Source organism: Somniosus microcephalus, unplaced genomic scaffold (genome assembly GCF_052327205.1).
Source record: "Somniosus microcephalus isolate GS21.2 unplaced genomic scaffold, FLI_Smic_1.0 scaffold2, whole genome shotgun sequence".
NCBI classification, from domain to species: domain Eukaryota; kingdom Metazoa; phylum Chordata; class Chondrichthyes; order Squaliformes; family Somniosidae; genus Somniosus; species Somniosus microcephalus.
Window position 1 is genome coordinate 3528739 of NW_028225189.1, and position 10672 is coordinate 3539410.

General features: G+C 49.8%; 1 pseudogene; it reads left to right on the top strand.

The window, feature by feature from the left end:
• The first annotated feature begins 321 nt into the window (after nucleotides 1-321).
• LOC147084108 (uncharacterized) lies at nucleotides 322-1191 on the top strand (annotated as a pseudogene).
• The last annotated feature ends 9481 nt before the right edge of the window (nucleotides 1192-10672 follow it).

Genomic DNA, 10672 nt, shown 5'->3' on the forward strand with positions numbered 1-10672 from the left:
ACCTCAACTTGACTTTCCCGCCCGATCCCCATACCCCTGTGGGACATTAGTGAACCAGTTGGGATTTTAATGACAATCCGGCAGCTTTCATCATTACTTTTTTCCTGGTACTGGCCCAACAAATTCCCAGATTTATTGAGCTCAATTTCACAACCTGTCTTTGTGTTTTTGTGTGTTCTCTCTCATGCTCCATTTTCTTGTTTTATATTCATTTTACAGGGTATTAGAAGGGGAGGATTTGTAGACAGGATATTTAACTCAAACATCAAGATCTGACAGAGTCACTCAATTCAGCAGGACCTGAATATCATCAGACATAACATGAAAGCAAAAAGCACAGTTCACAGCGGGGAGAAACCGTACACGTGTTGTGTGTGTGGACGAGGATTCAGTCGATCCTCTGGCCTGGCGAAACACAAGCGCAGTCACACCAGGGAGAAACTGGGGAAATGTAGGGACTGTGGGAAAGGATTTGATGACCCGTATCAGCTGGAAACCCATCGGCGCAGTCACACCGGGGAGAGACCGTTCACCTGCTCTGAGTGTGGGAATGGATTCACTCAGTCAAGTGACCTGCTGACACACCAGCGAATTCACACTGGGGAGAGGCCGTTCACCTGCTCCGTGTGTGGGAAGGGACTCACTTAGTCATCCCAGCTACTGAGACACCAACTTGTTCACACAAACATGAGACCTTTTAAATGTTCTGACTGTGAGAAAAGCTTTAAAAGCAAAAGGGATCTGCTGACACACCAGCGAATTCATTCTGGGTAGAGGCCGTTCACCTGCTCTGACTGTAGAAAAGGATTCACGAATTGAACCACCTTTCTGACACACCAGCGAGTTCACACTGGGGAGAGGCCATTCACCTGCTCAGTGTGTGGGAAGGGATTCACAAATTCATCCCACCTACTGACACACCAGCGAGTTCACACCGGGGAGAGGCTGTTCACCTGCTCAGTGTGTGGTAAGTGACTCACTCAGAACTGCAGCCTGCTGGCATACCAACGAGTTCACTCTAGGGAGAGGCCATTCACCTGCTCAGTGTGTGGGAAGGGATTCACTCAGAGCTCCATCCTGCTGAGACACCAGCGCACTCACACTGGGGAGAGGCCATTCACCTGTTCCGAGTGTGGGAAGGGATTCACTCGGTCATACAACCTGCTGACACATCAGCAAGTTCACAAGTGACTGCAGGGGTTGGATTCTGCTGTTATTGCTGCTGTTAATCACATCCAGGACTGAACCATGTTCATTCTGACAGTTGGGTTCACTCCTGCTGTGGAACTCCACCACTGACCCTGCTGAAGGTTGTAGGCTCAGGGAGTGGGGCCTCCAGGAGTTGGCTTTAAGAAAGCTGGGTTTCGGTATCCTGACAAATATATGGCGAGGAACCAGAGGAATCCTTACTAAGGAAATGACTGGGGTTTTACCAGCCAGCGTAGGTCTAGGGGTGAATGATGCCTGACTCCCTGAACTGTCTTACATTGAACCCAGTTCAGATCAAGATGAATTCAGTTTACAGGAGAATAGAGAGAAATATCACCCACAGTTGAGGGAGACAAAAGCAGCAATAGAGAAGCTCAGAGATCTTTGGAAAAGAAGGTGGTGCTCAATTGTGGTAAAAATGGCAAAATCTTTCCCAGCTCCGTCAGGAGGCAGAATCCCATTAAAGATGGTTTTGGGCATGGGTGGGCAATGATTTGGGCTGGAGGGCCACTGAACAAGTTGTGGTGAGCTGTTGAGGGCCGCACACCAATGTTGCCCCTAAGGTGCGTGGCTGCACGGTGGCGCAGCAATGGCGAGGATCCGCGCAGGCCGCTCACCAGCTCCTGCCGCTGGGAGAGAAACTGCGCAGCATATTTAAAGGGACCACGCACGTTGGTGAGAGCAAAGTGTTCAATTGGTGAATCGGAAACTGTCCGACTCTTAATGTTGAGCATCGCACCACTTCTACCCGCCCAATAATTTATCAACATAAATTCAGATAGTCATCAGAAACTATCCTAAATACACAGAATGTGGTGTAAGATAGTAAAATCTGCCGTTACTAAATGAATGAAATGAGTGCTCGATCGATCGATGGAGTATATGTTGGACTGAAAGTCCACGTGGCTGTTTGGCCGAGTGGCTCGAGTCTTTTGAAGTACAAGTAGCTCTTTCTGGACACTGTTTCTGCTTCAAAAAACTGAAGAAATCAGAAGTCATTAACGGAGACGGGCACAGCATGCCAGCTCAACAAATGGCACCAAAGAATGGTGGGATGTGGGTTTATGCCCATTCTCCCTCACACTGCAAATCCTTAATCTCTACTGGACTGTCGGGAAGAAAGAGGGGGTCAACAGAAAGTGAGCGTGTCCCCACAAGGAAGTCCATTTGGAGGATGAGACCCCATGGGTCACAGTAGAACGGCAGGGTCAGCGCAAGCTGCCCACCTGTTCCCTCAGCTGAGAATGCTTTGGTTGTGTGCAGGGACCTAAAGAGAAAAAAACACACAACAAAAAATAAAAGGCAAAAGAAAATTCAAAGGGTTTGCTTAAAGTAAGAAAATACTATATTTGTAAAATAACTGCAGGTAGTTCTTTGGCTAAACTCTTACTTAGTCAAACAATCATATTCCAATAAGTGATATTGCAGCTTGCTGTTGATGATAAGTAGAGATGTACTTTGTAGATAAATAGTGTACGAGGTTAGAAAGCAGAAAGTTTCCCATTTGGGGATTCGTGTTGCTGTGGAACTGCTCAGGCAATTTCCATCGTTATTTTATGGTCCTTTTGGCCATTTTTAGTAGTTGTCCTTCTAGTTCAGATATGCTGGGGGTAATTTGAACCTCCCCCACCTGACGGGATTGAATTTCCTGCCTGTTTTACACCTTCCCTGATTTTGCTCTCCAATGATTTCAGTCGAAAGTGAAATCGGGCGGGGTGTAAAACAAACGGCCGATCTGATCGCATTAGTTTCCCGTCGGGTGCGTGAGATTAAAATCACTCCCTGCTATTTCCAAACACAACCCAAGCAAATTTCTCCTGACAATAGTTTGGTTCTGATCCTTAATAATGTTCCAGCTACTCTTATCACCACAATTGCTTTAATTCTGACATTTGGCCTGTGATCTGACAGCAAAGCAGTGATCTCTTCACTGCAGTGAACAAATGGGAACAAACTGGAGGTCCATTGTGCAGGAAGAAACCCAGACACGCGACGACCTTTTCTCTCATTTGAAGATGTGCATTGCTGAAGAGGATAAGACAGCTTGTAATGTGGAGGACAATCCAGTGTCAGGCAGTGTGCTTGGAGATGTCCAAATATTTACCATCATCCAGTCTGGTCCTCTGCATTGAAAACTCTTGGAACATCTCGGATTTGTGAAACATTGAGGTTGATTTTTTGGGAAATATCAAATTCAGCTCTGATTTGCAAACCTTTATTATCGCAATGCTCTTGCCATTGAGATGCATCAGTCAGCTGAATAAGGTAGATTTGATATTTTCAATAAATACGGGGTTCAGTTTCATATTTCCAACAAGGATTGGCTTCCCAAGTCCATTAAACACCACAGATCAGATCATTCAGTCAGGCTCATTTTCAAAGAAAGGCTCAATTGCAACTGGCACATGGGCAAGAATGGAATGTCGATCCTTCTCTTGCAGCTGATCGGGGATCTTGGATGTGTTTGACGTTGCTGAGATTGCTGAGCTTAGACTTCTTGGGGCTGATTTTCACTCTGGGTGGACATCGGGTGAGCGGTGCAATGGTGCTGCCTGTCCAATGTCCTTGGCGAGAGGACCCAGCCATTTTGCTGGCCGGGCCTCATCTGTGCAATATCCAGCACCAACCGCTAAACCAGGGCTGACAGGGAGCTTGCAGATCGGAGGGCAGGGGTGGGTGAAACTGGAAATCTGCCAGCTCCTCCATGGAACAGAGCCAGACACATTGATACAGCAAATGGCAGATTCCATTGGTCTGCCTCTGTTTGTGGTTGTGACTCCCCTGCTGCCTCGGAGACAATGACCCACTTCCTGATGTTATGTGGGCTGGGGTCAGGTGCAGCGGAGGTTCAGCCTCGAAGCCAGGCCATGGCGGGCTGGATTGAATCGATTTGTTTCTGCTGATGTTAATAACCCCACTAATTGGGCTGGAGTTTAATATTCTGGAAATAAGTCAAATGAATCTGCTTTGTTCCAAACACACTTTGTATCGAGTCCTTGATGTCTCTAAGATAAGAGAAGACTAATTGATGTCCTGTTACCGACTGTTCCATTCTGGGCCTTTTCTCCTGTGTTAAAGAAAGACTTGTATTCATACAGCACCTTCACAACTTCAGGACATCCCAAAGCGCTTTACAGCCAATGAAGTACTTTTGAAGAACAGTCACTGTTGTAATGTAGGAAATGCAGCAGCCACGTTGTGCACAGCAAGCTCCCACAAACAGCTCTGTGATAATGACCAGATGATCTGTTTTAGTGATGTTGGTTCAGGGAGAAATGTTGGCCAGGACTCCAGGGAGAACTCCCCTGCTCTTCGAAATAACATCATGGGATCTTTTATGTCCACTTGAGAGGGCAGATGGGGCCTCGCTTGAATGTCTCGGCCAAAAGACGGCACCGCTGACAGTGCAGCGCTCCCTCAGTACTCATTGGAGTGTCAGCCTAGATTGTGTTCTCAAGTCTCTGGAGGTGGACTTGATCCCACAACCTCCTGACTCAGAAACGAGAGAGAGAGAGAGCTCCCACTGAGACACGACTAACATCCGATCATTACTCTGATTATTTCAGTTCTCATAGCTTCAGGTACTCTCATGGACATTACTCTCATGGACAAGTCCTAGCTCCCCATACCATCCAGAGTGCCTCCCCTAGCCTTGGTATCCAGGGGAGGTATTGGTAACATGTCCGTGTACCTGCCCTGGGAGTGTTTGATGGGACAGTGTAGAGGGAACATTACTCTGTATCTAACCTGTGCTGTACCTGCCCTGGGAGTGTTTGATGGGACAGTGTAGAGGGAGATTTACTCTGTATCTAACCCGTGCTGTACCTGCCCTGGGAGTGTTTGATGGGACAGTGTAGAGGGAGCTTTACTCTGTATCTAACCCGTGCTCTTCCTGTCCTGGGAGTGTTTGATGGGACAGTGTAGAGGGAGCTTTACTCTGTATCTAACCCGTGCTGTACCTGCCCTGGGAGTGTTTGATGGGACAGTGTAGCGGGAGCTTTACTCTGTATCTAACCCGTGCTGTACCTGCCCTGGGAGCGTTTGATGGGACAGTGCAGAGGGTGCTTTACTCTGTATCTAACCCGTGCTGTACCTGCCCTGGGGGTGTTTGACGGGACATTGTAGAGGGAGATTTACACTGTATCTAACCAGTGCTGTACCTGCCCTGGGAGTGTTTGATGGGACAGTGTAGAGGGAGCTATACTCTGTATCTAACCGGTGCTGTACCTGCCCTGGGAGTGTTTGATGGGACAGTGTAGAGGGAGCTTTACTCTGTATTTAATCCGTGCTGTACCTGCCCTGGGAGTGTTTGATGGGACAGTGCAGAGGGAGCTTTACGCTGTTTCTAACCCATGCTGTACCTGCCCTGGGAGTGTTTGATGGGACATTGTAGAGGGAGCTTTACTCTGTATCTAACCCGTGCTGTACCTGCCCTGGGAGTGTTTGATAGGACAGTGTAGAGGGAGCTTTACTCTGTATCTAACCTGTGCTGTACCTGCCCTGGGAGTGTTTGATGGGACAGTGCAGCGGGAGCTTTACTCTGTATCTAACCCGTGCTGTACCTGCCCTGGGAGTGTTTGATGGGACAGTGTAGAGGGAGCTTTACACTGTTTCTAACCCGTGCTGTACCTGCCCTGGGAGTGTTTGATGGGACAGTGTAGAGGGAGCTTTACTCTGTATCTAACCTGTGCTGTACCTGCCCTGGGAGTGTTTAATGGGACAGTGTAGAGGGAGCTTTACTCTGTATCTAACCCGTGCTGTACCTGTCCTGGGAGTGTTTGATGGGACAATGTAGCGGGAGCTTTACTCTGTATCTAACCCGTGCTGTACCTGCCCTGGGAGTGTTTGATGGGACAGTGTAGAGGGAGCTTTACTCTGTATCTAACCCGTGCTGTACCTGCCCTGGGAGTGTTTGATGGGACAGTGTAGAGGGAGCTTTACTCTGTATCTAACCCGTGCTGTTCCTGTCCTGGGAGTGTTTGATGGGACAGTGTAGCGGGAGCTTTACTCTGTATCTAACCCGTGCTGTACCTGCCCTGGGAGTGTTTGATGGAGCAGTGCAGATGGTGCTTTACTCTGTATCTATCCCGTGCTGTACCTGCCCTGGGAGTGTTTGATGGGACAGTGTAGAGGGAGCTATACTCTGTATCTAACCGTTGCTGTACCTGCCCTGGGAATGTTTGATGGGACAGTGTAGAGGGAGCTTTACTCTGTATCTAACCCGTGCTGTACCTGCCCTGGGAGTGTTTGATGGGACAGTGCAGAGGGAGCTTTACGCTCTTTCTAACCCGTGCTGTACCTGCCCTGGGAGTGTTTGATGGGACATTGTCGAGGGAGCTTTACTCTGTATCTAACCCGTGCTGTACCTGCCCTGGGAGTGTTTGATGGGACATTGTAGAGGGAGCTTTACTCTGTTTCTAACCCGTGCTGTACCTGCCCTGGGAGTGTTTGATGGGACAGTGTAGAGGGAGCTTTACTCTGTATCTAACCCGTGCTGTACCTGCCCTGGGAGTGTTTGATGGGACAGTGTAGATCAGGGGTTCTCTGAGGCCCCTCCCATGTTATAAAAATTCCTCGGACCCCCTGTAACACAACACAAGTATTCATTGTTTGTAAAGCGATTTGGAACATTCTGAGATCACAGAAGCCTCTCTATAAATGTAAGTCATAGAGTCATAGAGTTATACAGCACGGATAGAGGCCCTTCGGTCCATCGTGTCCGCGCCGGCCATCAAGCCCTGTCTAATCTAATCCCATATTCCAGCATTTGGTCCGTAGCCTTGTATGCTATGGCATTTCAAGTGCTCATCCAAATGCTTCTTAAATGTTGTGAGGGTTCCTGCCTCCACAACCCTTTCAGGCAGTGAGTTCCAGACTCCAACCACCCTCTGGGTGAAAAAGTTCTTTCTCAAATCCCCTCTAAACCTCCCGCCCTTTACCTTGAATCTATGCCCCCTAGTTATTGACCCTTCTACTAAGGGTAAAAGCTCCTCTGTATCCATCATATCTATGCCATCATAATTTTGTACACCTCAATCATGTCCCCCCTCAGCCTCCTCTGCTCCAAGGAAAACAAACCCAATCTGCCCAGTCTCTCTTCATAGCTGAAGCGCTCCAGCCCTGGTAACATCCTGGTGAATCTCCTCTGCACCCTCTCCAAAACGTTCACATCCTTCCTGTAGTATGGTGACCAGAACTGCACACAGTATTCCAGCTGTGGCCTAACCAGTGTTTTATACAGCTCCATCATAACCTCCTTGCTCTTATATTCTATGCCTCGGCTAATGAAGGCAAGTATCCCATATGCCTTTTTTACCACCTTATCCACCTGTTCCGCCGCCTTCAGGGATCTGTGTACTTGCACACCCAGATCCCTCTGACCCTCCATCTTGCCTAGGGTCTTACCATTCATTGTGTATTCCCTTGCCTTGTTAGTCCCCCCAAAGTGCATCACCTCGCACTTTTCCGGGTTAAATTCCATTTGCCACTGTTCTGCCCATCTGACCAACCCATCTATATCATCCTGCAGACTGAGGCTACCCTCCTTGCTATTTACCACCCTACCAATTTTTGTGTCATCCGCAAACTTACTGATCATACCTTTTACATTCATATCCAAGTCATTAATGTAGACCACAAACAGCAAGGGACCCAGCACCGATCCCTGCAGTACCCCACTGGCCACAGGCTTCCAGTCACAAAAACAAGTCTTTCCATTTGAAATCACTGTGCTTTATTTTTTGAAATGAATAGTTATTTGGCTATCAAGTGTGGTAATAGTATGTTTTAAACTCCCTCCTCCTTGATTCTCCAATACAAGAGGCCCAGTGACTGCACAAGCTGCCTTGTGGCCACCTTCCTTCCAGTCCACGTGATCTGCTCACCTGAGCAAAGCCCAACTCCCAGGCGGAGGCGGGGAGTGCACTGATTGGCCCTTTATTGCCCCGCCCACCCCAGCAGCCACCAATCGGAGAGTGAGCAGGTGCAGTGGGCGGGGCTGATGGTTGATTGACAGTTTGAGCTCCCGCTCACGGCGCTTTGAATTTCATCCCAATAATGGACGGCGGTTGGAGGCGGGACTTGGGCCAAGCAGATTGGCTGCTGGTCTTTGATTGACGGTTGACGGGACCAATCCCCGAGGCCGTGGGCTGTCCTGCTCAGTGGCGCCGCCTGGTGTGAGGGCGAGCGGCGGCTGGAGCTGCGGGTCCCGCAAACTGCGCCTGCGCACTGCTCCTGTTCCAGTGGGAGAAGGTGTTCAGCGGGCTGGGCTCCTGGAGTTGGGAATGGCCCCAACCTCCAATAAACCCTAGCCTGGATTTGTAGGGGGGAGATGGGGGCAACAGGCTGGATGGAGATAATGGGAATCTGGATCAACCCAATTGTCAGCGAGCGAGGGGCGTCTTCCGCAGCCTTTGCCCCATCGTGCCCAACATCGCTTCCCCTGCGGCTGCTCAATGGGAACTGAGCCGGCGCCCGGTGTGAGGGCTGCTTGTCAGAGAAAGAATGAAAGAGGGAGAGAATTTCTGGGCCCACCCCTTGAAACCTTCTCACGGACCCCGGTTCAGAACCTCTGATCGACAAGAGGCGCTGCAGCAACTCGCCAAGGCTTCTTCAGCAGCACCTCCCAAACCCGCCACCTCCACCACCTAGAGGGACGAGGGCAGCAGGCGCAGGGGAACACCACCACCTCCAAGCTCCCCTCCAAGACACACACCATTCCGACATGGACATATATCGCCATTCCTTCATCGTCACTGGGTCAAAATCCTGGAACTTCCTCTCTAACAGCACTGTGGGAGTACCTTCACCACACAGACTGCAGCAGTTCAAGAAGGCAGCTCACCACCACCTTCTCAAGGGCACCAATCCCAAAGTCACGGACACCAATCTCCTCCTATCTCATATAAACCAACCCCAGTCAATGACACCAATCTCCTCCTGTCTGATATAAACCAACCCCACAGTCACGGACACCAATCTCCTCCTGTCTGATATAAACCAACCCCACAGTCACTGACACCAATCTCCTCCTGTCTGATATAAACTGTAATGTATGTACCTTTAAGGGGAGAACTACTTTTTACAGCTCCTGTATACTGTAGTACCGGCAGTGACCACACCTGTATATAAACCCTGAGTAGTGATCTGTAGAGTTAGTTCTAGAGTAACCCTCAGTCAGTAAACACCTGTTGAATCATTCCCTGCAGTCTGTTGTCTGATTATTGAAGGACACAACATTAAGATACACGGATCTAACATTGGCGACGAGGTAGATTCGAACCTACCTGCAACTCTGCATCACCTCCCAGGGATTCGCTCCTGGAGAACAGTGGAAGGAGGTCGAGTCCAGAAGCACGGGCGTCGACCACGGGCAACCACCCAGTCATCCAGCGGAGATTTGAGCATCGCAGGGGAGGCTGTCGAGAGCCAGGCTTGGCTTTCCAGTCACGGTGGTCCAGCGAAACGGGCTGGCAACAGGTACTGCGCAGACCCTTCCCGGACAGCGACGGGCTAGAGCCCGACCGAGCGGCACAGAAAAAGGCCGAGCAGCATCGACGGGGGAGAGAGGGCAGAGCGCACAGGGTGCAGCCAGTGTTCAGGACCGAGCGGCGTCAATGGGAGAGAGAGACGAGAGAGCAGAGCGCAGCCGGTGTTCAAGGGCCGAGCAGCATCAACGGGGGAGAGAGGCGCGCAGGAAAACGCAAGGCGCTGCCATTGCCACAAGAACCGCAGAGAGCGGCATTGGCAACAGTGCGGGAGCAGCGCACGAAACCCACAGGGCGTCGCCATTTGATACGAGGACCGCCAAGAGCGGCGTTGGCAGCAGCGCGGGAGATGCCATTTTAAGCCACAGCGGGGAAGAAAGGAAAGCACGGGAGACGCCATTTTAAGCCGCAGCAGGGAAGAAAGGAAAGCACGGGAGACGCCATTTTCAGCCAGTCTAACCACACCCAAAAATGCCGAAGAGTGGCAGTATCACAGCGTTCGACAATGAAGTCGAAGATTGGACGGCATATGTCGAATGCATAGAAGTATACATGAGTCTAGGTTCGGATCGGACATGGCCCTGTGGGTAGCGGAGCGGGCCCAGGAGCTGTGTAGCCTGATCCTGCTCCTATTTCGTGTGTCTAATTCTGTTAGATTCAGGAGATGGTTCTGTGATAGTAGATTGGCGGTTAGGATCAGATCAGCCATGATCTTATTGAATGGCTGAGCAGGCTCGAGGGGCCGATTGGCCTACTCCTGCTCCTATTTCTTATGTTCTTATGTTCTTGAAGCACTGGTATTGTTGAATTCAATGGGTGCAAAAACGTATGGCTTACTACGAAACCTAGTAACCCCAGAGAAGCCAGTAGAAAAGGATTTTGAAAACATAGTGTCAATCCTACAGGACCACTTAAAGCCCACACCGCTGCTGATAGCAGAAAGATTTAAGTTTCACAAAAGGAACCAGCATAAAGAT